The sequence below is a fragment of the Scyliorhinus canicula genome, chromosome 2 (genome assembly GCF_902713615.1).
Source record: "Scyliorhinus canicula chromosome 2, sScyCan1.1, whole genome shotgun sequence".
Taxonomy (NCBI): Eukaryota; Metazoa; Chordata; class Chondrichthyes; order Carcharhiniformes; family Scyliorhinidae; genus Scyliorhinus; species Scyliorhinus canicula.
In genome coordinates, this window is record NC_052147.1 from 275453631 (window position 1) to 275476520 (window position 22890).

Genomic DNA, 22890 nt, shown 5'->3' on the forward strand with positions numbered 1-22890 from the left:
ACACGGGGAGGACGTGCAGACTCCACACAGACAGTGACCCAGCCGGGAATCGAACCTGGGACCCTGGAGCTGTGAAGCATTGATGCTAACCACCATGCTACCGTGAGGCCCGTGAGGGAGATAAGGGAAATTGGAGAGGGAGTGGATTGGAATGGAGAAGTGTGGGGCAGAGGGGAGAAGGGGCAAGGGATGGGGAAGTGGATACAAGAGAGGTAGGAGGGGATGGAGCGAGGGGGAAAGTAGGTGAAATAGATTAGGTGGAAGAAGGAGGGAGGGGGTGAAGAGGGGGTTGGGAAGTGGGGAGGCGAGGAAGTGGAGAGAAGAAGAGGGTGAGGGATAGGGAAGGAGCAGGAGAAAGGGGGCGGGTGATTGGGGTGGGGAGAGGGAAGGTGGATTTGAATTGAGGGGGGGAGGGAGTGAGTGAAAATGGAAAGGGGGTAAGAGTTAGCATTTAAATTCTAATGAAAAAAACCTTCACCTCTTGAAGAAGACTTAGTGAGCAAGACGTTTTGTTAGCTTGCTGTGTGTACAGCAAGGAGTGAAATAATCCTTTCAAACCCTTGTTAACCAACAAGTCAACAGAGGAAAACGTTCTTCATTTGCATGTTTGGTTTGCAGTTCACGAGTAATTTCAGTGAAAGAGGTTCGCTTCATCACCAACCAATGGCTGAACCATTCACTGACTTAATGCTAAAAACAACCTCTAAAAACTATTGGACAGAATTCTCTGTCCCATCAGACCCATTTTCTGTGCGGCATGCGCGGGATCCTCCGTCCCGGCAGCCAGCCAATGGGGTTTTCCATTGTGGCCACCCTCCGCCGTTGGTGAATCTACGGGCGTGAGTGCGCTGCCGGCGAAACGGAGGATCACGATGACGGAGAATTCCCCGCCATTTTGTTTTGGGGCAGGCTTTCTATCCTGAAAATGGCAAATCAGCTCCAACGTAACCCCTTCGAAATGGACATAAGCGATTATTATTATTATTACATGTCCCCCCACCACGGGTGCCTCACCGGTTTATCAACCTTATGGGGCATCAGAACATAGCCTAACACCATCCATCGTCCGACTGGGATTACTGTACAGCAATCAGGAGCAGGGGGCCCACCCTTACCCTTGAACCTATCTCCCCGCTGCCCCTCCCCACTCCCCCCAACTCTGTCGAAAGTAGCAAACATCTCCTCAAGGCATTGTTCATTCAACTGTTACTTTACTACCGAAACACTCCTGGTTCAGATCACCAGGTAATGAATCGTACAGCAGAGCAGGAGGCCATTTGTACCATTGGGCCTGTGCAGGCTCTTCGAAAGAGCTAGCTGAATAATCCCGCCTTCTGTCAGCTATCCTGTCCTTGCCCCACAGTCCAGCAAATTCTTCCTTTGTGAATATTTATCCAATTTGTTTTTGAAAGTTATTATTGATTCTGCTTCCATCTCCCTGTCAGGCAGCGTCTTCTAGATCACACTGAGTAAAAGAACATTCTCCTCTTTGGGTCTTTCCAGGGTCTTTGTCATTTACCTTAACTTTGGTTATCCACTGTGCATTCATCAGAACCCCTCACCTTTAGAACAGACCTACTGAATCTCCGTAACCTTCGCTGCTCTAAGGAGAACAATCCCAGTTCCTTCAGTCTCTCCTCTCTATCTGTAGTGAGAGCATCTTTAAGAAATGGGTGTTTATTACTGCAGTGATGTCAGAGAGTGGGTGGAGCTGGGCTGTCTGTCAGCTTTTTACTTTTGTTTTAGGCTGTTTGCTGCAGGTTGTGTTTTCAGTGTGGGAGCTGAAGCCAGACACAGCAGCTCTACTGTTGAGCTCTCTGCCATGAAAAGGCTATCTCTTGATCATTTGGTGAATGCAGAATTATAAATGTTTTCATTAATGACTTTAACCTGATGTGCTTCTGTTAAAAGGTGTTTCTTTTGTAAGTCTTCTGGGTGTTAAAAGGACAGCATAAGTGTTACTTAGTGTTGTATTCTTTGGGGGTTGTATTTGAATTGATGGTTGCTAAGATGGTTGCTAACCCTTTGGGGCAGCAGGGTAGCATGGTGGTTAGCATAAATGCTTCACAGCTCCAGGGTCCCAGGTTCGATTCCCGGCTGGGTCACTGTCTGTGTGGAGTCTGCACATCCTCCCCCTGTGTGCGTGGGTTTCCTCCGGGTGCTCCGGTTTCCTCCCACAGTCCAAAGATGTGCGGGTTAGGTGGATTGGCCATGATAAATTGCCCGTAGTGTGCTAATAAAAGTAAGGTTAAGGGTTGGGTTACGGGTATAGGGTGGATACGTGGGTTTGAGTAGGGTGATCATGGCTCGGCACAACATTGAGGGCCGAAGGGCCTGTTCTGTGCTGTACTGTTCTATGTTCTATGTTCTAAGATGTTCACTGTACATTTCAAAAAGGTTAACTTGAGTTCATAGAATAAACATTGTTTTGTTTTAAAAATACTTTTCCATTTCTGCACCTGTAGAGTGGGCCGTGTGCTCCCCATACCACAATCTATTAAAAATGTGGGTCAGGTGAACTCCATGATACACTTTGGGGTTCTCTAAACCCTGGCCCATAACAAACTGGGGCTCGTCCGGGATTTGAACCCGGGAGCTTTTGCAAATTTGTTATGGGGCAGGGTTTAGAGAACCCCAAAGTGTATCATGGAGTATCACGCACGAACAGACTCAAAAACAGCTTCTTCCCCGCTGTTACCAAACTCCTAAATGACCCTCTTTTGGACTGACCTCATTAACGCTACACCCTGTATGCTTCATCCGATGCCAATGTTTATGAAGTTACATTGTATACCTTGTGTTGCCCTATTATGTATTGTCTTTTATTCCTTTTTCTTCCCATGTACATAAGAACATAAGAACTAGGAGCAGGAGTAGGCCGTCTGGCCCCTCGAGCCTGCTCCGCCATTCAATGAGATCATGGCTGATCTTGGACTCAGCTCCACTTTCCGGCCTGAACACCATAACCCTTAATCCCTTTATTCTTCAAAAAACTATCTATCTTTACCTTAAAAACATTTAATGAAGGAGCCTCAACTGCTTCACTGGGCAAGGAATTCCATAGATTCACAACCCTTTGGGTGAAGAAGTTCCTCCTAAACTCAGTCCTAGTTTGAGGCTTTGTCTCCTAGTTCTGCTGTCACCCGCCAGTGGAAACAACCTGCCCGCATCTATCCTATCTATTCCCTTCGTAATTTTAAATGTTTCTATAAGATCCCCCCTCATCCTTCTAAATTCCAACGAGTACAGTCCCAGTCTACTCAACCTCTCCTCATAATCCAACTCCTTCAGCTCTGGGATGTACTGAAAGATCTGTTGAGCTGCTCGCAGAAAAATACTTTTCACTGTACCTCGGTACACGTGACAATAAATCCAATCCAATCCAATCCATACCGGCCTCCCCGAACAGGTGTCGGAATGTGGCGACTAGGGGCTTTTCACAGTAATTTCATTGAAGCCTACTTGTGACAATAAGCGATTATTATTATATGCTTTCAATAAGATCCCCTCTCATTCTTCTAAATTCCAATTTTAGGTCCAGCCTGCTCAACCTTTCCTTATAAGATAAGCCCTTCTATGAGTCGAATGATCAAGGATCAATCGGTGGGCAAATGGAGGTGATGTAAAAGTTCGGATTGATCTTCTTGCTAGTGGAGCAGGTTGAGGAGCTCTGTGGCTGCCTCGCACTGTTAAATTTTATGTTCTACGAAAGGGCAAGACATCTTTTCTAATGTATGGTTCCGGGGATTGGACACAATAGTTCCGCTGAGGTTTAACCAATGATTTGGAAAGGTTCAGTATAATCTCCTGATTTTGTTCTTGCCCGATTCTAAGGTTTCTCATCTCCTCTTCTCGAGTCCAATCGATGTGTTGACCTCTGCGGAGAAGGAATTTCAAACTTCCCATGCTTCAGGAAAGTGGGTAATGCTTCAGAAATAATAAATGAGGAGGGTTGCCAGGGATGTGGGACTTCATTCCCGAGGAGAGGTTGGAATAGTTCGGACTTGTTCTCCTTGGAACAGGAACGGTTGATGTTGTAAGTGTTTTTCCAGCAGGTCTTACAAAGGGGTTCAAAGGCTCGTCAGCTCAAACATTAAGGGGGCTAATCTGAGCCCGCGCAAGCCCTGCGGATGAGCTGGCGGAAAATCCCGCGGGAATCGGGAAGCCCGTTTCTCGCTGGAGAGAACAAACAAAGAACAAAGAAAAGTACAGCACAGCAACAGGCCCTTCGGCCCTCCAAGCCTGTGCCGACCATGCTGCCCGTCTAAACTAAAATCTTCTACACTTCCTGGGTCCGTAGCCCTCTATTCCCATCCTATTCACGTATTGTCAAGATGGCCCTTAAATGTCACTATTGTCCCTGCTTCCACCACCTCCTCCGGCAGCGAGTTCCAGGCACCCACTACCCTCTGTGTGAAAAAAACTTGCATTTCCCAATCCTCTTCGCCCCACCGCCCTGCGACGTCACAAGATTCATGCCCACAAGCACGCACCACCCCCCTCCCCCCAACTTGATTCTCCCTCACTAAATATTCATACCGTTGGTGAGGTTTCTAACAGGTTTGGCCAGAGGAGAAGCAGTTGAGGGGATCTCTCCGGGAGCTGTTTAGGTAAGCGTGCCAACCTGCACTGGGGGCAGTGCCAAGATGGCCCTAGTGGGAGCCCCTTGGGGAGGTGCATTTACGTGTGGTGGCGGTGGGGAAGGGGAGTGGGGAGACTGGATACTGAGGGAGTTCAGGTGGAGGGGGGGGGGGGGATCCATGGTGGTGGGAGAGGGGTGGAGTGCCGTTGAGGAACTTTGTGGTGGGGGGGCAGAAGGAGCCCCCGATACCTCCGTGATAAGAGGCTGGAGTCCATTAGGTTGCACTGCTGGTCAGCACTGCAGCCCTGATGGCGTCCCGCACCTCTGTGGAACCGGTAGCCGGCTCTATGAGGACCCGCACCACCAGAGTGACGGCATAAACCACGCCTGCTCATTTTCTTTTTTCTAAGAGGCTGAATATTTGGCGAGAAGACTGCTGTGTGCAACTGGAGAGTTACTCATCAGTTTTCAATCTGAGCCTGGCACTTTGCCAAGTTCTGGTAAGATTTCCCCCAAAGTGTTTATTGGTAACACATAATTATATACATATTGTGATGGCTCAAGACATAGGCTGGAGGCTTCCACTAATAAACAAAGGTGAACATTGGTGAAAGGCAAAGTCAGTTAGATAATAGTGTCATGTGAGAGTACCTTTAAGAAATGGATGTTTAAACAGTGTACCTTTAAGAAATTGGGCAGCTCATATTACTGAAGTGATGTCAGAGGGTGGGGGTAGCTGAGTTGAGCTCACTTCTGCTTTTAGTTTCAGTTTGAAAGAGCAGCTGAAAAGTGCCTGGCTGGTTTGCTGAGAGCTGCATGAAGGAAAAGAGCTTGGGCGTGTCTATGTTTGCAGTGAGCTGGATCTGCTGTGATCTCTGCCAGGAAAGACTATCTCTGAATCATTTGGGTGATTTAAACTCATAATAGTAATGTCTTTAACCTGATGTGTTTTTGTTTAAAGGTGTTAAGTCTTTTGGGGGTTTGAAGGAACATTTTGAGGGATTATTTAGTGTTGTATTACTTTCGGGGTTACCTTTGAAGTAAGGGGTGGTAAGTGATCCAATGTTTATTCAAAAAGGTTAAGTTGAATTCATGGAATAAACATTGTTTTGTGTTTAAAAACCCACGTGTCCATAATTGTAACACCACACCTGGTGAACAGGCCGTGTGCTTCAAAAGCAACAATACATTAAAGGGTTGAACTCCATGATACATTTTGGGGTTCTGAAAACGCCGCTCCCATAACAATAGGCACAGAACACTTCAGCTGCCTGGTCCCCACTGCCCGGGATCCTGCTCCCAGTGCGCCTCATAAACTTTCTATTGGCCGGGGTTCATGTGCTCCAGTGCAATTGGCCCCAAGCCAGTCACGTGGTCCATGTAGGGCCCACACAACAACATCCCTCCCCTTTTAAGTTCCTTAATACACTACCCCAAAATTGTCTACAAAAGTTACAATTGTTAACAGGACAACTAAGGAAAGAGAATTCATCAAACTGTCAATCGATTCGAAGAACTCGGCACTCTTTTGGGGCATGGCGTTGTCCACAGTCGATGCCACTTCAGGAGGGCCCACTTCAATGTCGGGTGAACTGGCCTCACCGGCCGCCACAGACGCAGCAGGCTGAACAGAAATGGCAGTCCCTGGTTCCCCTCGGCTGGGCTGAGTTACGGGAGAATTCACGACTCTCGCTGGACGTGCCGACTCCACGTCAAGGTTCAGTGCCCCTCAACTCCTCAGGTGATTAATTTGCTTTTTGACTCTCCGTTAATATCGACCAAATAAGACACCGGCCCCGACTGGGCCGCAACCTGTCTTTCTAACCACGGCCAACCGGCGGTGAAATTCTGGACCAAAGCCGGGTCTCCCACCCAGAGCGACCTGTCACCTCTCTGCTCTGACCGTTCACTCTTCTGGGAGGTCTGACGAGGCTCTAACCTCCCGGCCAAATTTGGAAATACAAGATCCAATCAGGTTCTCAACTGACGGCCCACGAGCAGCTGAGCTGGTGTGACCCCTCCTGGTTGAATGAGGGGTTGAGTTGAACCACAACAGAAAATCTCTGCCGGAGGGAGGGGGGGGGGGGGCCGGAGGGGGCCCGAGGGGGGGGGGGGGGGGGGGGGGGGCCGGAGTGAGCCCGAGGGGGGGGGGGGGGCGGAGTGAGCCCGAGGGGGGGGGGGGGCCGGGGTGACCACCGGCGAGCCTGGATCTATCCGCCATGTTTGTGCGGGGCGGCCTGAGGGAGGGCGGCCACCGCGCATGCGCTGGTTGGCACCGGCCCAACTGCGCATGCGCGGGACCCGAGTTTTTTACGCGGCGCCCCTAGCACATGGCGCCCCGGGCGACTGCCCGAGTTGCCGGTACCTTGAGCCGGCCCTGATTGGGTCCAGTAGTGGATGTGCCCCGCGGACACTGGCAGGGTGTCTAGCAAGTTTGGGGCTAGAATGATCACCTGGGATACCAGTGGTAGCGGAATGCTCTTTGAAATGAAAAATGAAAATCGCTTATTGTCACGAGTAGGCTTCAATGAAGTTAGTGTGAAAAGCCCCTAGTCGCCACATTCCGGCGCCTGTTCAGGGAGGCTGGTACGGGAATCGAACCCGGGCTGCTGGCCTGCCTTGGTCTGCTTTAAAAGCCAGCGATTTAGCACAGTGAGCTAAACCAGCCCCTACTGAGCTAAACCAGCCCCTTTGGCCGGGCAGGTGGCTTAACGCATCCGCGTTTGCGTCGCAGGCCGGTGCTGAAAAGCACAATAGTAGGCTGCCAACAGCAGGGCCCAGCGATGCACCCACGCCGAAGCTGTGAGTGGTATGGGCTTGTCTTCCCTTAACAAACCCAGCAATGGCTTGTGGTCAGTCACTACGTCAAACTGTGGCCCGTACGCATACTGGTGGAATTTCTTCACACCGAATTGTAACTGCTAAGCTGTCCTTCTCAATCTGGGCATACCTTTATATTAGCCGTCTGTAAATCATGCACCAGGACACCCAGATCCCTCTGCACCTCAGAGCCCTCCAATCTCTCTCACCATTTAGACCAAAAGCTTATTTTTTTATTCCTCCCGCCAAAATGGACAATTTCACATTTTCTCACATTGTACTCCATTTGCCAGATCTTCATCCATTCACTTAACCTCCATGTGTCCCTTTGTAACTTCCTTATGTCCACTTCACAATTTACTTTCCTACGTATCTTTGTGTCATCAGCAAATTTCGCACTGGTACCTCCAGTCCCGTCAACCAAGCCATTTGTATAAATTGTCGAAAGGTCCCAGAACTGATCCCAATGGAGAATAACACATCGTAACCTGACAACAAGAAAAAGACTCAGTTACGCCAACCCTCTGCCTCCTGTTCGCCAATCTTCAGTCCATCTCAATGTGTCACCCCCTACACCAGGAGCTTTCATCTTCTGCAATAACCTGGCTGCTGGCCAAATGCTTCAGTACCGTGCATGCAACAAACGGTTCCTTATCGGGGGGGGGGTGAAATGGGGTGGGGAAAGGGGGAGGAGGATGGGGGGAGGGAGAGGGGGATTAAACACAACTGCTCTTTCAAAGAGCTAGAAAGGACAGGATTGGCCAAATGTAGGTTTCTCTCAGTCCCAAACCTGCCTTTTACAATTCTGTCCCACTTTCATTGTTGCATTTTAATGTTAATTAACTTTAACTAAAGGGCCTCGTTGCAAAAATATTTGGATCAACTTTCTTTAGGTTCGAATGCTGGCAGGGCTGTTCTGCATTTCCATTGTCAATTTTGTGTTCCCGCGTTTTCCAGGGAATTTTCTTTTGCATTCCGATCCCAGGAAAGAGGTGGTGGGGCTGGTAACAAGAGATCCGATTGCGATGAATGTGGTGCTTCTCTCTAATCACTTGTCCGCCAGACTGTGTTTTTTTTGTATTGTTGGAAGACACGGTGGACAAAAGGGATTGAAAGGGGGCGATACGAAAAGCCAGACTAAATGAAGCCATTGAGCCGAGGAGCAGAGGTTAGGCTCGTCAAAGGTGCTGAATTAGCGGCAGGAATCATACCCGGCCACCAGGGAAGGTCGGGCCAGGTCACAAAGTGAATGGGCAGCCAGGGGTATTGAAGTGTGAAAATAAAGGCAGTAAAGTGTTTGTCTCTCGTTTCCCCTGACAACCACATTCGGAATCAAAACGTGAAGAGCACAATCACCTTCTACACTGTCGACATTACAGCGGTCGCCACTGGACACCAAGCCTGCGCTGCGAGAGAAGAGATGGGGAAAGGGGGAGGGGAGAGGACGAGGAGGGGGATGGGAAGGAGGATGAGGCTGAGGAGAGGGTGGGGAGAGGGGAGGAGGATGGTGGAGGAGAGAGGGGGAGGAAAACGTGGAGGGGGGAGGGGGATGGGGAAGGAGAGGAAGATGGGGAGGGGAGGGGAGAGGGGGAAGGTGGAGGGGGGAGGGGAGGAGGATGGGAGAGGGGAGCAAGATGGGAGAGGGGAGGAAGATGGGGAGGGATGGGAGGAGGAAAAGGGGAGCGGAGGTTGGATGGGAGAGGGGGAGGGGGGACGGGGCGAGGAGGTGGATGGTAAGGGGAGGGGGAGGGAGTGAGGGGGAGGGAGATGTGGGGGTGAGGATGGGAAGAAGATGGGGAGGGGACAAGGATGCGAGGGGGAGAGGGGCAGGAGGATGGGAAGGGGGTTTGTTTGGAAATAATAATAATCGTTTATTGTCGCAAGTAGGCTTCCATTAAGTTACTGTGAAAAGCCCGTAGTGGCCAGATTCCGGCACCTGTTCGGGGAGGCTGGTACGGGAATTGAACCCATGCGCTGCTGGCCTTGTTCTGCATTACAAGCCAGCTGTTTAGCCCACTGTGCTAAACCAGTCCCTTAAGAGGAGGAGAATGGGAAGGGGAGAAGGATGGAGCAGGAGGGGAAAGGTTAAGGGAGGAGGAAGAGTGGAGAGGGATGGAGGAGGGTAAGAGCAGAGGGAAGGAGGGGAAAGGGAGGTGGGTAAGGGAAGAGGGAGAGGAGGTTGGGGAGAGGGGAGAGCTGCAGGGGAGTTCGGACGGGCGGAAGGGAGGAGGGGACAGAAGAGGGGAAGTTGGTGGGTATGATGGCAAGGGAATGTGAGGGACAGGTAGGCACAGGGGGCTGGGGAGGGAGGATGAGGAAGGGGGAAATGTTCCGCGGGGGACAGTTTTGGAGAGGGGATGTGTTGAGGTTGAGCGTGATAAGGATTGGGGAAGAGGAAGGGATGGGGTGAGGTGAGGCCTGTGGAATCAGCCAGGGAGGGGCATGTGGCGGATGGTGGGGGGGGGGGGGTTGTTGGAGAGAGGGGAAGGGCTGGGGGGCAGTTCCCTGTGTTCACCAAGCCCACGATCGGATTGAAAAGCCTCCAGCTATGTAGAATTATCCCTGGGTGGTCAGCTAATTAATTTTCAGGAACACAAGGTCCAGCAGAGCGTGTGGTAAATGTCCTCTTAACCTGAACACACTTAAAGTGACATCTCATCCAAACCACAGCAGTGTTGTAAAAAATATTGGTCCTCTTTTGCACTGGTTTAGAGGGACAATAAATAATCCTTGTATAATAAATAAGAGACGACACATCCAGGCACAGAGTAAAGAGAGAGCGTACAGGTTGTCAGGGGATTTAACTCTTCAATAGCAATTGCATACTTTCTTGTCACCTAAAGGCAGGTTCACTGAACTTGACCAGCCTTCTGCTCTTCCACATCGACATAAATCACCTACAAAGGTCTGTACCTCGACGAAAACGGTACTAATCTCATTATACCAGACCCAGGGCACACCACAACTTATCGCAGAGTTACTCGGACTGTGAGAGATAGAGAATGAGGAAGAGAGGCAGAAAGACAAAGGGGAGGGGGGGGGGGGGGGGATTTTTCCCCACCCCACACGGTGTGTGTCGGAAACGAGAGGCGGCCAGCCCGCTGCCAATGGGATTTGCCATCGAATCCACCCTCTGCCTCCGGGAAACCCGGGAGGTGGAGGCTCTAACATAACTGTCCCCCCTCAGCCCCTCCCCCACTCCAAGGTTTCCACCCCCCCCCCCCCCCCCCCCCCCCCGATAATCCCAGACCTCGACCGTCCTCACTGGGACCTGCCAGGTCGGACCCGGTGAGAGCATTGGTAAAGTCTGGGCCCCATCGGTGTTTCCGCGGTGATACCGCCTGCAGTCCCAGCTGCGGCCACGGCTCCCAGTGGCACTGCTGGGACAAGAGAACACTGACAGCCCTCTGGCTGGCCGGCAGCTCCCAGAGGGGGAACCTCCTCCCGGATGAGGGAAGAGAGTGACAGAGAGCGAGAATGTGTATGTGAGATTTTGTGAGGGAGAGAAAAAAATACTTGTGTGAAGCAAAGTTTCTACCATGTTAAAGGCATTTATTCTCCAGTTCTCTGTCTAAGATCAGGTCTGACACACAGCACCTCAATCTCCACCTTGGTTAGGGCAAGGAAACAGTTCCTGAATCCATCCCAGCCACAATGGTTATTGAAGCCTGTGCTATTGGGTTGGGTTACGTGGAGGCATGGTGCTTAAGAACGGTGCTCTTTCCAAGGGCCGGTGCAGACTCCATGGGCTGAATGGCCTCTTTCTGCACTGCAAATTCTATTTAGTTCCACACCAGACGACTGAGCCAACCAGTTCCCAAGGAGGCCACGTTTCTATGGCAACATGTTTTTTTACATGCATGTTGTAGTCTGGACCTCTGGACAGCAATGGTGGAGCCTCCAATGCTCTTTCTATCACATGGCTGACCTGGAATCTCTCCCATTCTTACCACCTCTGATTGATGCGTGTTGGAAGGATTTGCAGGTTGATGCTTAACCTGTTTGCCAATGTTAGGAACACGCTATCCTTGGTCATCAAGTCCTGGCGTTCGGCACAGACCCAGAGATCCTGGATCAGAGGAAGGGACGCCAACACTGTTCTATATGATCTCTTTAAAGGTACTGTCTAAATTGTGATGTTGTTCAGGGAGAGTGTGTGTGAGAGAGGGAGAGTGTGTGAGAGAGAAGGTGTGTGTGAGAGCGAGAGAGAGAGAGTGTGTGTGAGAGAGTGTGTGTGTGTGTGAGAGAGGGAGAGTGTGTGAGAGAGTGTGTGAGAGAGAGAGTGTGTGTGTGTGAGAGAGAGAGTGTGTGAGAGAGAGAGTGTGTGAGAGAGGGAGTGTGAGAGAGAGTGTGTGTGAGTCAGTGCAGTACTGAGAGGGAGCTGCACTGTTGGTGATGCAGTCAGTGCAGTACTGAGGGAGAGCTGCACTGTTGGTGATGCAGTCAGTGCAGTACTGAGGGAGAGCTGCACTGTTGGTGATGCAGTCAGTGCAGTACTGAGGGAGAGCTGCAGTGTTGGTAATGCAGTCAGTGCAGTACTGAGGGAGAGCTGCACTGTTGATGGTGCAGTCAGTGCAGTACTGAGGGGGAGCTGCACTGTTGGTGATGCAGTCAGTGCAGTACTGAGGGAGAGCTGCACTGTTGATGGTGCAGTCAGTGCAGTACTGGCGCAGCACCCTCTCCGGATTCTAGTCCCACTCCGTAAGACTTTCCGGGCGGGAGATTACAGCTGTTCCTTGATGCCAAGGAAGGAGGGTTCATAACTCAGCCAAACCGGGTGATTGTCAATCTGTAAATCCCTTCAATACCAATATGGCCAGGTGGTCAGACGAGGAGGGCGGGACTTTCCACCTGCCTGTTTGGTGGCAGCCCCACCATTGCCCAAGAGCGGGATCGTTGTTCGCACCCTCTGCCAGCAGGGAATCCCTGCGGCGGGCACAGGTTGGTGGCGGGGTTGCTGGCGCGGGGGTTGGGGGCGCGGGTTGGTGGAGGGAGTTGGGGGCGCGGGTTGGGGGCGCAGGTTGGGGGTGGGGCTTGGGGGTGCGGGTTGGGGGAGGGGGTTGGGGCGGGGGTTGGGGCAGGGGGTTGGGGTGGAGGTTGGGGCGGGGGTTGGTGGTGGGTGTTGGTGGTGGGGGTTGGGGTGAGAGGTTGGGGACGCGGGTTGGGGGTTGAGGGTGGGGGCACGGGTTGGGGGCGCGGGTTGGGGCGGGGGTTGGGGGGTTGGGTTAGGGGTTGGGGGTTGGTGGCGAGGGTTGGGGGTTGGTGGCGAGGGTTGGGGCCGGTGGTTGGGGGTTGTGGGTGGGTGTTGGGGGTTGGGATTGGGGGCGGAGTTGGTGGGGGTTGGGGGTGGGGGTTGGGGGCGGGAGGTGGGTGGTGGGGGTTGGGGGTTGGAGGCGTGGGTTGGGGGCGGGTGTTGGGAGTTGGGGGCGTGGGTTGGGGCGGGGGCAGGGGGTTGGAGGTGGGGGTTGGGGTGGAGGTTGGGGCAGGGGGTTGGAGGTGGGGGTTGGTGGAGGGTGTTGTGGTGGGGGTTGGGGGTGGGCGTTGGAGGCACGGGTTGGGGGAGGGGTCTGGGGCGGGGGGTTGGTGCTGGGGGTTAGGGGCCTGGGTTGTGGGCGGGGGTTGGTGGCGGGGGTTGTGATTGGGGGCGTGGTTTGGGAGCGCGGGTTGGTGGTGGGGGTTGGTGGAGGGTGTTGGGGGCGGGGGCTGGAGGTTGGGGGCGGGGGTTGGTGGCAGGTTGGTGGAGGGTTTTGGGGGCTGGGGGTTGGGGGTGGAGGTTGGGGGCGGGGTTTGGTGGCGGGTTGGTGGAGGGTGTTGGGGGTTGGGGGCACGGTTTGGGGGGCGCGCGTTGGGGGCGTGGGTTGGGCGGGGTTGGTGGCGCGGGTTGACGGTGGGGTCTGGGGGCGGGGGGTTAGGGGCCTGGGTTGTGGGCGGGGGTTGGTGGCGGGGGTTGTGATTGGGGGCGTGGGTTGGGGGCGGGGTCTGGGGCGGGGGGTTAGTGCTGGGGGTTAGGGGCCTGGGTTGTGGGTGGGGGTTGGTGGCGGGGGTTGGGGGTTGGTGGCGTGGGTTGGGGGCGGGGTCTGGGGGCGGGGGTTAGTGCTGGGGGTTAGGGGCCTGGGTTGGGGGCGCGGGTTAGTGGTGGGGGTTGGGGGTTGGTGGCGTGGGTTGGGGGCGCGGGTTGGGGGCGGGGGGTTAGTGCTGGGGGTTAGGGGCCTGGGTTGGGGGCGCGGGTTAGTGGTGGGGGTTGGGGGTGCGTGTTGGGGGCACGGGTTGGGGGCACGGGTTGGGGGCACGGGTTGGGGCGGGGGTTGGCGGCAGAAGTTGGTGGCGCGGTTTGGTGGTGGGAGTTGGTGGCGCGGTTTGGGGGTGGGAGTTGGTGGCATGCCTTGCCATTGGTGGGTCCGGAAGACCCCGTCGGCGGGATCAGCTGGAAACTCCCAGCCGGAGAGTCTCTGTCGGCCATCTTCAATCCAAACCCATTCCTCAGAGACAGACATAAGCACTGCTTTGCCCACCTCATGTGTCACTTGATTCAGAAAGTGTCTCAGTTTAATGGTAGCATTAATGGGGATGGAAAGTGAGGGGAAAGCAGGTGGGGTGGAGTGTGTGTGTATTCACATGTCAACGTGCTTCCTGTTGCCCGGGAGGCTGCAGAGACTGACTGAGACATGGGGAAGAGGAGAGAGAATACAGAATAGATTTCTCTATCCCCCAAAATGAGCCAACATTGGTCACACTGAGTGGCTTTAAATGTCTGCTTCCCTCCCGTCACCCACTTTTGTTTTCGAAGCAGTGACAGCGCATAGCGGCCAGCTTTCAGCACCGAGTGAATGATTTCTTTCAGCCACGCTGGGCACCCACTCTCCCACACCTCCTGGTCTCAGCCACTTGAGGTAGGAACATTCTCAAAGTCAATTGCTGACATCCACAGAATACCTGCAGTGCAGAAAGAGGCCATTCGGCCCATCGCGTCTGCACCAGCCCTCCGAAAGGGCACCCTACCCGGGCCCACTCATCCGCGCAACCGTGCATTGATCATGGCCAATGCACCTAACCTGCACATCTTTCGAGATCTGGCGCATCTCATCAAAAACACTCGCCCGAAACCTCTCCCATGTCCGGTGGTGTCAGACCTCAGATTGGGACGAAGCTTCTGCATGAGGAGCTGCATCTCATGCACCACCGCCAACACCCCCGGCCTACAGGGCTGCCAGTCCTCCGCGATGGCCCAGGGTCACCAGCAGTTTGCTGCTGTTTGCCACCCTGTTACCTCAGGACATTAAAACAATTGGGGGTTTTTTTTGTTAACTTTCTTTGGACATTTCTTTTTTGCAGGTATTAAAATATTGAAAATCAGGGGGGCGGGGGGGGGGGGGGGGGGCTGCTTCTTGTCTGACAGTCAAACGTCATCCACTTGGGCAACAAGTCATTTTGATTTCCATTGGACTTTGCAAGGCCGTGCGTCACAAAGGTGGACATGTTGGCCGACTAACGGCTGGAGCATGTGGGCAGGTCATGTGACAAAACCACCAGGTAATCACCTCACCTCTTCCAACAACTGCTTGCATTTATGGAGAGCCTTTGAGAGAGCCACAGTACTCCACAGAATTGCAGTTGGACAAAGAAAACTCCCACAGAGTCAAAGAACGAGATGTAAAGGCGGGGGACTAAGAACTTCTTACAGGGAGGGAAAGAGGCAGAAAGGTTGAGCAAGGGAGCTCCAGGACTCGGGAGCCCAGGCGGTTGAAGGCGCCACCAGCCATCGTGAAGCGATGGAAGTTGGAGATGTCCACACGACCAGAATTAGAGGAGATCAGGGGGAGCTCCCTTGCTCCTCTTCGAAATAGCACTGCGGGATCTTTTACAGGAACCCGAGAGGCCCTCGTGACAGCATTTCGCCCAGGAGCAAGGTGGCCCTTTGCCACTGCAGTACTCCTGCACTGGAGCGCCAGCACTGGCCGTGAACTCTGGAGCCAGCATTGAGCCCATGACCTCGTTAACTGAATAAGCCAATCAGGTGACAGAGCATCAGCTTTCCAATTGACCACACACCGTGGGGATGGGCATGTTGGATGCCACAGTGGCAGAGGTGTGGGTGGGGGCAAGTAGGGCAGGAGCGGGGAGGGGGACTGGTTGCAGTCAGCCAACTAAACAAAGACTTCAGGAACATGTCCAAAGAGAGTTGCCAATTCTGAGAAGGATAACTGGTGCTTACGGTCCTGGATTAATAATCTAAGAGATCATGAGTTCAAATGTCACGATTAATCACAGGAGAAAATAGCTATAAACCCTGTTGTAAAAGCCTCACTGCTTCATTTACATTGTTAATATTCTAACTTACAATGACTGGCGTTCTTAAGCAAACTGGTACTGCTGAATGCGCTGGAGAGAAATTTATGTCAAAACCTTGAGAAATATGAATCTGGGTTAGCCCTGTTGCCTCACGGCGCTGAGGTCCCAGGTTCGATCCCGGCTCTGGGTCACTGTCCGTGTGGAGTTTGCACCATCTCCCCGTGTCTGCGTGGGTTTCGCCCCCACAACCCAAAGATGTGCAGGCTAGCTGGATTGGCCACGCTAAATTGCCTCTTAATTGGAAAAAATGAATTGGAAACTCCAAATTTATTTAAACAAAAGAAATATAAATCTGGAGCTGGATTCTCCGATTATGAGGCCATGGGAACATTGGCGTTTTACACCCGGAAAAGTGGTGTCAAACGGCCACTGAATCCCCGTTTGCCGGGGGCGAGCACGCCGGCAGTGTACAGCACCCGGTTCTAGTTGCCGATACGACCCGGAGCATTTCTGAGTCTCACGACGTCACCTGAGGCCCTCCCCCCGGTGATCCGCTCCCAATGGGCCGAGCCCCCGACGGCATGTAGCGGGTGTGCTCTCACTTTTCGGGACCTCGTGTGACGGCTGCAGACTGTGTCCAGCACCGCCACAGTCGGGGGGGGGGAGCTGTTCCACTCGCGGGGGGGGGGTTTCGGCAGGGGCTAGGGGTTCTGATGGGGGGTGGTCCGGGAGGTTACGGGGGGGGGCAGTTTTTGGCAGTCCGGGTCCGCGCCATGTTGTATGGCACGGCCGCTACCATACGCATGCGCGGCCACGGACCTGGCCGCTCTGCATCCATATCGACGGGGGGGGGGGGGGGGGCTTTACGTGGCCCAGCTGCTATCCCCCCACCAGGGTCGGAGGTGACTTTTAGGTCATAAGACCAGACGGATCCTGTAGACATAGCCGCAGAATCGGAGAATCCAGCCCAATATGTTTTCAGTTTGGGGAGATGATGTCATTGCTGGATGGGGCTAAGGGATTCAGCCATTTTGCGAAAGCTTTTTGAGTCGAGTTCTAATCTGGCTACCCTTTAAACCACAAGTAAAGTCTATTGCTCTCACAGTAGGATAGTTAAAAATAAGATTAATAGTATTTAAAACAGTGCAGACTTGTCTGAGGATAAGTGGGAAGCTGAAACAAACTCGTTGAAACAACATTTTGAAGATATCCAGCCAGAGTCTGCAGGGGTTCTAACAGGAGCCAAATCTGTTCCGAAAAGCAAATATTACTCTGTGCCCTTGGGATGGAGGATGGACTGAGAGCTGTATGTATTTTTTTCTTTCATATTGTTCAATTGGGAATAGAGATAGTAATTAAGGGTGTGTTTACCGTATTGAGTAGGATTGTTTAAGGGGTAAATTGTAAGCTATTTTTGGGTCTGATGTTAAAGAGTTTAATATTGTGTTGATAATAAAGTTTTGTTTTAAAATATCAAATCCCTATTTCTTCAAGCAATCACTCGTGGTGCAAAGTATTCTTTCCGCACAATCTTACAAGACAAACTAAAATATTGTTTCCGTCCAGTATCTGAGCCACTGTTGGGGGTCTGGTCTGGGATCGTAATACAGCCCCCTATTCCCTTCTCCCTCGTGTGCTCATCCAGACCCGCCTTATCTTCACTCCAGGGGCGACTTCCACATTCTCACCACCCTTGGGGGGTCAGTCAAGAGATTTCTTCTGAATTCCCGATTATATTTCCTAGCGACTATCTTATTTTGATGACCTCTAGATCCGCCGCCCACCCCCCCCCCCCCAACAACACAATAGGAAACATTCTCTCTGTATACATCCTCTCATAGATTATCATAGAATTTACATTGCAGAAGGAGGCCATTCGGCCCATCGAGTCTGCACCGGCGGCTCCTGGAAAGAGCACCCTACGCAAGGTCAACACCTCCACCCTATACCCATAACCCAGTAACCCCACCCAACACTAAGGGCAATTTCGGACACTACGGGCAATTTATCATGGCCAATCCACCTAACCCGCGCATCTTTGGACTGTGGGAGGAAACCGGAGCACCCGGAGGAAACCCACGCACACACGGGGAGGATGTGCAGACTCCGCACAGACAGTGACCCAAGCCGGAATCGAACCTGGGACCCTGGAGCTGTGAAGCCATTGTGCTATCCACAATGCTACCGTGCTGCCCTCGAAACCTTTCATAATTTTAAAGACTTCTATAAATTCATGCCGCTGCCTTTTTTTCTACCCCCCCCCCCCCCCCCCCCCCCCCCCCCACCCCCACCAAGAGAAAATAAACATCTCCCGATGTGTAAACCCATCCATTTCTGGTACCGTCCTTGGAAATCTTCTCTGCACCCTCTCCAGTGCACCGATATCCTTTTTTATAAGATAGCGATCAATCGCTAAATATGGCCGAAGGAAGGATCGATAAAAGCTCGGCATCACTTCCCTACTTTTTAAACACTAACCCTTCAGAAATAAATCCTAGTGCTCGGTCTGCTGTTTAGTAGCCTCGTTAACTTTTGGCGGTTGCTTGATGTATTTGTACTCCGCGATCCCTTCGTTCTTCTATCTGACCCAGGGCGGGATTCATTTGGCCTCACCCCCTGCCAGGATTGGTACGACCCCGCTGAAAGCCAACGGACTATGGGCAATGGACCCTGCCCCGAGGAGGCCGGATGGCTGAGACGAGAGTGGGGTTTGAACCCTCAACTTTCGGACCCAAGAGGTCACTGCGTGGCCGGCTGAGCCCAGCTGACACCTCACAACATTTGGGCAGGGGGTTAAATTATAAAAAAAAAAGAAAGCAACGGAATCCTAATTGCGGGAGACGCTGTGCTCTGAACTCCTCGTTCGCAATCAATTTATTGCTCCTTCACCCGAGTAGAGTTGGCTCTGAATCACTCACTGACTGAGGAAAGAAAGAAATAGTGAATAGTGCGTAACGAATAATAGATGTCTTGGAGCTGGTTGAAGGCAGTAATTGAATCCTTAAATTCTTCAGAATCTTATGAGCAGGGAGATCAAAGCCCGGGTAGTTCCATATAGTCACCAGAAACGCTCGATTGAATTACTGTCTTGTGAATAACAGTCGGCTATTTAGCACTTGGCTACTTAATACCTTCGCTTATTTTGCAGGGACTTGGAGGTAGTTGTGCAGGGCCTGGGATTTCATTACAAATATTGTCGGGCTTCTTCCCTTCCCCGAAGTTGGATGTACTCAGAGAAGCGATTCCCTCCATTCTGACAATCGCAAACAAGTGAGGCAGAATCTAAAATTAAACCAAAGCCATTTAGGGGGGGAAATCAGGGAGTGCTCATTCACCTGGAGGGTAGTGGACATCTGGCATTCTCACCCCCAAAACATGGAGTCCAGAGTGGTGGGAAATTGGGGGAGGGGGGCGGGGGGAGCATTCAAGACTGAGATTGATGAAGTGTAGCTGGGATAGGGCAACAAGGGATGTGGAGCTGACACAGGAGCCTTGTTTTAACAGCCCGATCAAAAGACGGTACCCCTGACAATGCGGCACTCCCTGCATTGCAGCACGGGGAGCGTCACCCTGGGCCTTTGAACTCTGTCGAGGGGCTTGAAATGCCAGACTCGGAACCCAAAATGTTGCAACTGAAGCAAGGCTGGAAGTTTAAGAATAAAAGACAGAGATGGGGAGAAAAGAGGGACATAGATGGGGAAAGAGAGAAGGAGACAAGAGGGAGAGAGAAAGAGAGACGTACGCACACACAATTGGACAATTGCAAACTTGCGGAGCTATTTGCAAATTAATGTTCCCCCACACAGAAGTAATGCAAAAAATCTTATTTTGGTCATTGTGTGTGTGGATGAACTGGGTCCATTTTTATTAATGCACAAAATACTGATGGCATTTTATAACCAGGATACGTCAATTAAATTGTCGTGGGTCAATGCTGTGAAAGCAGATCAGTGGGCGGCACAGTGGTTAGCACTGCTGCTTCACAGCGCCAGGGACCTGGGTTCAATTCCAGCATCAGGTAACTGTCTCTGTGGAGTTTGTACTTTCTCCCCGTGTCTGCGTGGGTTTCCTCCGGGTGCGGAGTCCGGTTTCCTCCCACAGTCGAAAGATGTGCAGGTTAGGTGGACTGGCCATGCTAAATTGCCCATTAGTGTCCAAAAGATGTGCAGGTTAGGTGAATTGGCCATGGTAAAATTGCCCCTTAGTCTCCAAAGATGTGCGGGTTGGGTTGGGTTACGGGGATAGGTGAGGGGATGAGGTGGGCCTAGGTAGGATGTCCTTTCTGAGGGTTGGTGCAGACTCGATGGGCCAAATGGCCTCCTTCTGCACTGTAGGAATTTCAATGATTCTGTCATTGTGGTTAGGGCCACAAGGACCATCAACAAATTTCGAGAGAGAGTGGATATCTCTTCTTGCCCCTCCCCTTATCAACCATAGTGTTGAATGTTCTCTGGAAGAGCATTTTCTTATTGAGAATGGGAACACAATTTGCAATCAACACAGGGTTTGTAACTGTGGGATTTGGGATGATGGTGAAGGTTTCAAAGATTGCTAAATAGCTCCTCAAGGTTGGGTTTGTTTTAAAGATTTACCTTATAAGGGGAGGAAGAAACGATGGGATAAAATAAACCTGGGGTAAGATTTTCAGGTAAACCCAAGCAAAATGTTCAGGCAGGGTTGCTCAGGTGAGGACAGGTGTCGCGAAAGGTGTGCCCACTTTCCCGATCCCAGTGTTGTATCATACCAGCCTGATTGTCTACTGCAATGGAAATCCTGGGCCTACGGACAGGAACCTGCCCTCAAGCAGGGGCGTGGGTTTAGGTGGCTGGAGTCCAATGGTCCCAGTGGGACTGGGAGTGACAAGTTGAGGGGGGGGTGGGCCCCAACAATAACCAGGAGGAAGGGGCCGAGTGCGCGGTGGCTAAATTTCTGATGACACAAAGATAGTAGGAAAGGAAGTTGTGAGGAGGACGTGCAGAATCCACAAAGGAACTTAAGATGGGTTAAGCAAGTGGGCAAAGATTTGGCAGATGGAGTATGATGTGGGAAAATGTGAACTTATTCACTTTGACAAGTATAGAAAAGCAGCAAATGATTTAAGTGGACAAAGATTGCAGAGCTCCAAAGTACAGAGGGATCTGGGTGTCCTGGTGCATAGATCCAAAAAGTCAGTATGTAGGCACAGCAGGTGATTAGGAAGGCAATTGGAATGTTGTTGCTTATTGCTAGGCGGGTGGAATATAAAAGTAGGGGGGTGTTGCTACAGTTGTTCTGGGCCTTCGTGAGACCACATCCAGCGTACAGCGTCCTGACTTAAGGGTATAAGTGCAGTAGATGCAATTCATTGAAGGTTAATGCGACTGATTCCTCGGATAGGAAATGATCTCAGTTGGAAAGGCTGGACAGATTGGGCCTGTATCTATTGGAGTTTAGAAGAATGAGAGATGATCTTATCAAACGCACAAGATCCTGAGGGGGCTTGACAGGGTGGGAGGGTGTTTCACCTATGGCGGCGCCTAGAACTGGAGGGACACAGTTCAAAAATAAGGGGTGTCCCATTTAAGATGGAGATACGGTTGAATTTCTTCTCTGGGGGGGGGGGGGGGGGGGGGGGGGCCAGGTTAGTCTTTTGAATTATTTTCTCGAGAGAGAACAGTCGTGGCCGGAACATTGAACCTATTCGAGGCTGAGTTAGATAGATCTTGGATTGATAAGGGGGTCAAGGGTTATTGGAGACGGGCAGGAAAATAGAGTTGAGGCCACAATCCGATCAACCATGATCTTATCGAATGACGGCACAGAACCGAGAGGCTGAATGGCCTTACTCCTGCTCCGAATTCTTGTGTTCCTGTATGATCTTCCCAGTGGGGCAGGGAAGAATCCGGTGGCCCCCTCATTTTTAAAGAAAAGTTGTTTTTTTTAACACTTCCTGAACCATGGCCGGGATTCCCCCCGGCCTCAAGCCCGTGGCTTGCTTTCCAGCAAGGAAGCAGCTCGACATTGGCCGGTGGCGGGGTTTTCCAATCCCCCCCCCCCACCTCGAGGTCAATGGCCATTTGCACCGTTTGCCGGCCGCTCGAACTCGGTTTAACATATTCCGACATTCTCTGTGTGTGCGATTGTCTCCAGCTGCCTTTCCCTGCCGTTTCTCTGCTGCGACCAGGTATGGTTAACCATGATTGGACCTCTTTTTTTTAAAAAAATCTCTCCGATTTTCTAACACGTTTTGCTCGCAGCAGAGAACCAAATATTAATCTTCAATTCCTGGAGTCTCCAGTCCCTTGGCGAATCTCACTGCAACGCCAGTGAGTCAGTTCCAGTCATTAGCACAGCAAGGAGTGAGATTAAGCTGAGCAAAAGCTCCAGGAGCAGTCTTGTCCTATCTTGATTGTGTACACAGAAAGCACAGAATCGCGTTGCTATCTGTGTACATACTAACACGCACACACGTATGTTTGAATAGCCGGCGCCTCAGGAACTTAATCTCTTGGATGCTGCTGAGCGCAAAACTCGTAAGAAAAACCACAGGCACTTCAAATTTTCTGACAGTGCGTTTCAAAAAATATATTAACCATTTTGAGTGGGTGGGTTGGAGAGGGGAGAGGGGGGGCGAGAGAGGTGGGGTTTGGGGGAACATGGTTGGAGGGCAGCGATTGCATAATCGAACCTCCAGGTCCATCCAGAATTAGCAGCCGTAACACACGCACAATGTCCTGCTGCTTTGGGCAGCTGGCTGCGGTTTGATAGTTTTTCACTTGTTTCCTTGGGCTTCTCCACCTTTCAGATAACATTTTTGGAACAATGACATTGTGGTAGTCACCACTGTTGTATTGTATATATTGTATATAAGGTGTATTACGGTAAGGCCCCTGTACTACAGGTACAGGGGTAGATCCCTGCCTGCTGGCTCCGCCCAGTAGGTGGAGTATAAATGTGTGTGCTCTCCGAGCTGCAGCCATTTTGGCAGCATCTGCACGAGGCTACACATAGAACAGTACAGCACAGAACAGGCCCTTCGACCCTCAATGTTGTGCCGAGCAATGATCACCCTACTCAAACCCACGTATCCACCCTATACCCGTACCCCAACAATACCTCATTGCCGTGGAAACAGACGGCCTTCTGTAGGCCTCAAAGAACATTAACCATTGAAGAGGAAACCGTATAGACAAAGGCATTAGAATCTTGATCAGTCCCCT

The 22890-nt window shown here is 51.8% G+C and overlaps 1 protein-coding gene across 2 annotated transcripts in view; it reads right to left on the reverse strand.

Moving 5' to 3' along the window:
• Nucleotides 1-22890, reverse strand: part of sema5ba (sema domain, seven thrombospondin repeats (type 1 and type 1-like), transmembrane domain (TM) and short cytoplasmic domain, (semaphorin) 5Ba) — a 396442-nt gene that overhangs the window by 171252 nt on the left and 202300 nt on the right. The gene's annotated exons all lie outside the window — the stretch shown is intronic.